General features: G+C 39.5%; 1 long non-coding RNA gene across 1 annotated transcript; it reads right to left on the bottom strand.

Moving 5' to 3' along the window:
* Window positions 1–2,898: 2,898 nt before the first annotated feature.
* Window positions 2,899–5,060, bottom strand: LOC134013019 (uncharacterized). Its single transcript, XR_009928667.1, has 3 exons — window positions 4,516–5,060; window positions 3,802–3,838; window positions 2,899–3,350 (listed from the first exon to the last, which is right to left on the bottom strand). It is a non-coding gene; the product is annotated as an uncharacterized LOC134013019 (long non-coding RNA).
* Between the last annotated feature and the right edge of the window lie 940 nt (window positions 5,061–6,000).

Genomic DNA, 6,000 nt, shown 5'->3' with positions numbered 1-6,000 from the left:
CTAATATCAAGATTATTTTGATATGTCAGGTTTGAGTAAGAGCTTTTCTTTGCTCTAAAAGTTTCATCTGAAGCCTACTTTTCCCTTTCTTTCTTCTTTTTATTCTCTTTACTTAGTCGAGGTTTTTCTGTCCTTAGTCTCCTCTTCAGTTTTTTCCTCTGCTGTTTATTTAACTTTGTCAGTTTACAGGAGATTCCTATCAGTACAGTATCAGAGAGCTTAGTGGACACATTGTTTCTTATTGAGGGTGAAAGGTTTGATTCACAGTGAGCATCATGCGATAAAAGGAAACTGGATTCTCTTGTTGCTTCTTTGTCAGCACTGGTAGGAGGGAATGAGACATGTTGTTGTTTAACATCAGATGTAAAACTGATATCAGTGGACACACCTTCCATTACATCGTCACAAAGATCATCTACAACAGGGTTCATCACTTCTTCTGTGAAGTTACACTCATGTGCAGGAGAAGCCTGTGTTAGGAATGTAACATCAACCTCTCGTTGAACAGCATTTGTCAGCTGACATTTCTGGTAAAATGTTCTTAGACTGATCAGTAGCTGTTTGCATGTTTGATTCATTGACAGCTTCCTCTAACAGAGGAGGTATATCAACAGCTGTGTGTCTGCAGCCTGTGTCTGAAACAGCATTTCTCTGGTTGGATGTGTTCACACAGTGAAATGACAGAGGCTTGAGTTCATACATACAAGATGACTGGATGTCAAACATTGTGTAGCACAACTTGATCCTGTCAATCATGTCACTCAGATGTGTGAATTTCCATTTGTGTTCCTGGAGTGTGGATCAAAGTATCCGTACTGACCAGATCTGTATCTGAAAACTGCGATACATAACCCTGACATGATAAGCAGCCCATACTGTACACCTGATGACAGAAAGCTCAGTCCATGTTCAAGGCTGAGAAGCCTCTCTCCACCTCCAAATGTTCCATACACAGACAGCCGAGTCAAGTCTACCTGATACTTTGACCTGCGTGCACACACTTCATCTGGAAGTTCATCAGATGCCAAATGGACACTGTTAGGAAACCGTTCTCTGGCCTGTCTGTACACAACATCACCTTTATCCAGAACTAGGTCAAGATCTGCTCTGCTAATCTTTTCATTCTCATGAAGAAATGACAGAAAGACCAAACTGTTGGTCACACACTGACTGTTCCTGTATTTTCCATATTTTAATGAAGCCTGACTGTGTGAGGCACAGACATGTGTCATTGATGGCTGAGGTTCCGCATTCACACGGTGTTGATGAGATGTTCCAGCTGCATCACATCCTTTCTTTACCATGTCAGCATAAGACACCTGAGGTACACTCTGCTTCACCTGTTGTTCTTTATCATGCTGGACAGCATCGATGACAGTGTTCCCATCAGAAACTGCACTCTGACCTCTGCTGTTTACCTGCTGTCCATCAGAAGACTGTCCAACACACATACCATCACTGTGATGTCCTCTCCTTACAACCTCAGCATAAGATACGTTCTGTGACACTGGGATACCTTCTGCTTGTTCACGCTGAGATTCTTTCTCCTTCTGCCATCTGAGCTTCTGAGCCTGAGAACGTTGACCCTTCCTTGGCATTGTTGCTGTGCTTCAAAACCTCAAAACGTACTTTATTTGTACTGATGTCACCAACACACTCCGGTTGTTGTGATATTTCAAATGTAGCTTTGTTTAGTTTATCAATATCTACCAATTAATTTATTTAATTAGTAATTTTACATGCAATGCTTAATTACAAAAACTATGAAAGTAGAAACGGTTTGTTGTCAAATGTGTGGAAAATATTAAGAATGGAAGTGTCTACCTTATGTACACAGTTATGTCAGAACATTTTTATTTCATGTATTTACAACTCAAGAACAGGTTTTATAGGACAAAACAGTAAATATCCAGAAGATAAGTAATATGTTTTAAGTACTCGGTCACACCACAGAGAAAATAATTATTAAGGAAATATACAAACTCAAGACAAAGTACAATTTGTTTTTAACTTTTACCAGCGGACAAAAATAAATAAATATGGTAGTTAGAGTTTTACTCAGTAAGAATAAACTTCATTAATTGGGTGAGATCTCAGATTTCTGAAACAGCAAGACCAGGTTCCAAACAACCTCGGTTTTCCAAAGCAAATCTGGTTCCGAGAACGTTGAGCCAAAGCAAATCTGGTTCTGAGAACGGTGAGCCAAAGCAATTCTGGTAAGCCAAAGCAATTCTGGTGAGCCAAAGCAATTCTGGTGAGCCAAAGCAAATTTGGTGAGCCAAAGCAATTCTGGTGAGCCAAAGCAATTCTGGTGAGCCAAAGCAATTCTGGTGAGCCAAAGCAAATCTGGTTTTGAAATTAGATAGAGAGGGGACAGATGGATACAAGATAGAATGTCCAAATATTAGATGGAGGGGGGTAGATGGATACAAGATAGAATGTCCAAATATAAGATAGAGGGGGATAGATGGATACAAGATAGAATGTCCAAATATTAGATGGAGGTGGGTAGATGGATACAAGATAGAATGTCCAAATATAAGATAGAGGGGGATAGATGGATACAAGATAGAATGTCCAAATATAAGATAGAGGGGGATAGATGGATACAAGATAGAATGTCCAAATATAAGATAGAGGGGGTAGGTGGGACAGGAAAGACAGAATGTCCAATAATGATAGGGACAATGAGAGGAGACACGTTGAACAGGAAGACACAGAGAAAACAATAATTAGACATTGTTGATAGCAGAAATCTAATCTAGCATTCTGTTACATAAGCTGTGTAAACAGTTCAACATTTAATGGCTTCAACAGAACAGAATATTGAAAAAGTTAAATAAATCACTTTTTAGGCCAGTAGTTTCCAGATGTGTGTGAAAACAGCTGGTACCATGAAATGTGGACTTGATTAAAATAATCTCAAGACCCACTGACTTGTTCAACATGAAGCAGAACAATACAGAACTGATCACTGCACAACATGTTCTGCTCACTTTACACACTGATTTCTGCCTTTAGTGATGTTCCATTAAAACTGTCAGCTTTCAACTGTCAGCTTTCTACTGTCAGACTCTGCTGCTGGGACCTGTTCTGATCCACTATACAGGCAGAACAGCTCAGCTCACATGGCTCTAACTTCAGTCAGTGTTTACAGGTCTGTTTTCACTACATTTATATTCATGTGTGAACTCAGCAGTTGTGATAAACCACAAAAACTCTGTGATTAAAATGTGAAACACTCCTATACTCAGTGATGTGATGGACTGAACCTCAGTGACTAAAAATCTGATCACCAGCCAAGCAGGAGTTCTGGTCCGGTTCTCTCTGCGTCTGAGTTCTCTCTGGGTCTGAGTGGAGAAACAGTTTGTTAGTATCTGATCAGAAGAGTCTGAACACACACATCATCTGATCTCACAGCTGATTGGTTCTGCTCTTGTCTGTACAGGATGAGGTTTGGTCCAGACTTTTGTGGACTTGAAGTAGTTAAATGTTGTTGGTTGATGATCAGAGAGGCTGAATGTGTTCATGATCAGAAACATGGAAACTATCCCAGTTCTGCTCTCAGAGACTATCCAAAACTTTGGGGATCAGAGATCAGATGGAAATCAGAGCAGTAACACATCAGCTGTTAAATCTGTTCTCTGACTAATGATCGATGTTTCACTTCATTCATGCAGTTTGAGAAGGACAGGTCTGCTAGATGTTACACAGCTGCACACTGACAGGAAGCTTCACTTCATATGAACCAGAGCAGGTATCAGGAACGCATCCATCAAGGAACTAAATGTTGGTCCTCACCAGTCAGAGCAGGAGCAGGGGTCAGAGTTCAGGTAGTCTAAAGAAAGGAGGAAAAGAAAGTTGTCAGTTAAATTCTTCCAGCTAAGGACACAGCAGGTTCACCAACAGGGGGGCAATAAAACACCATGTAATGACACTGCAGCTTAGACTGTGTGTCACTGGGACATGGAGCAGCACAAAGTTTCATCTTCTGTCAGCTGCCCTGCAGTGAACATTATGTGCTGAGCTGCTGCGATTGGCTGCTTTATCTGTCAGTCACTGACACCGCCCACAGGGACAGGACAGTAAAATGGGGACATCCACAAATAAGGAAACACTTTCTGCTGACATGGGAGACTCACTTTAACTGGAAACACTTTAAATATTTCAGTCTGAATGGAAAGTTTGGACTAAAACTCTGTCTGTAAAACATGCATCAATGCACACAGTATAATCATCACCAGTCCACACATCCATTCAGTATTTCCAGGTGACAGAATCTGAATACAACAGTGCTACAAATATACCAACAAAGTAAAGATGTTTTCTAAAAGCTTCAGTAAGTGTGGACAGAATATTTCTGTGTTCATTAAATGTCTGTTCAGGAGGGAATTCACTCACAAACTCTGATGTAACGCAAATAAAGTTCATCTGATTTTTAAATACAAAATATATTAACTCAGTCTGCTGATGTGATCTACAGCCTGTTTAACTTTACAATAAGTCTGTACTTACCAGCCAAAGCAGCAATCAGGTTTCTCTCTCAGTCTGAAAAAAGACAGTGTTAGTTATCTGAGTGTAAAGACTGAATCTACCTGAACCACAGAACACAGGGAGAGTAATGCTCATTATCAGCTGTCTCTGTCTCTCTGATCATTTACATTCAAGAATTTAAATAGATTTATTATAATGTCTCAGTTACAGAGACATGAACATGATGTGGTTTGTGTTATTTCACAGGACCCAGTTCAAGTGTGAGGTGTGTACCGCCATAGCGAAACTGAGGAGAACTGTCAAATTGGACAAATATGGCGGCGGTCTCGTCGACGTGACGTCAGTGGTAGCCATGAATACACGCATAGAAACAGCTTTTACCACTCATAACATTATTCGTGGTTAAACTAACTGAACAGAGGCTGGAACTAACAGTTTTAACTAAGCAGAGACCAGCATGAATACATTTATATGTTAAGTCCTCGTAAGTCATCTTAGACACAGCCTTAGGACCAGTTTTAGACAATTTATAAAGCGACCGTTAGCATTGAGGCTAATGGTCGCTAACCGTTATTAGCCAAAAGCAGTCAAGTAACCGTGGCTCACGAACAAGATATTTTTGCTGTTTGTGGCTTTATTTTTATACGGTTTAAGCCTAAAACCAGTTATGTAACTTATTTGAACAGCAAAAGTGTTCCACATCACATAAAATTTGCATTGGCGACAGACCGAGTTAGAGGGCTATTTACCTGAGCAGACATTCAAGAAGAAGAATGTGCGTCGCTCGCGGACCATGACGCAGATACGTTGAAGGTCACTTGGAAAATCTACATACATTGATGCATAGACATAGTTTATGCATTGATGACCGTGCAGTGCAAATGTTTATCCCTCAGCTGGTCGAGAAAGATGTCCGCCCTTCCTGGTTCTGGTTCTGATGGAGGTTTCTTCCTGTTAAAAGGGAGTTTTTTCTTTTCACAGCTACCTCTGCACGCTCAGGAGGGAGATTGGATCGGAGAAATTTCACAGCAATTTCCTTATCATGGTCACTTTTTTAACTGGCTCCATATGAAATCAACTAATTTGGAATTTAATTAATTTGATTGGATTTGATTATCAGTGGATTGTAATGAATTGGACTCTAGCTGAAAATAGTCCTTCTGGCCATACTTGTTACATATGAGTGTGCTAAAACACTACAACTGAATCAAATTCTGAACTTAATATTTTATTATATAAATGATTTTATTATTTATATTACTATTTTAAGTTTTCAAACTAACAAACGTAACAAACGTAACAAACGTAACAAAAGTAACAAAAGTAACAAAAGTAACAAAAGTAACAAAAGTAACAAAAGTAACAAAAGTAACAAACGTAACAAACGTAACAAACGTAACAAACGTAACAAACGTAACAAACGTTAAATTCTACTCTAATGGGGGGGGAGGGTTTTTGTACTGCCACCATTTGTAAAAATTTTCTCCCTGTACATTTAATGGTGAC

The sequence above is a fragment of the Osmerus eperlanus genome, chromosome 26 (assembly GCF_963692335.1).
Source record: "Osmerus eperlanus chromosome 26, fOsmEpe2.1, whole genome shotgun sequence".
In the NCBI taxonomy this organism is placed as follows: Eukaryota; Metazoa; Chordata; class Actinopteri; order Osmeriformes; family Osmeridae; genus Osmerus; species Osmerus eperlanus.
This window is presented reverse-complemented; position numbering and strand designations above follow the sequence as displayed.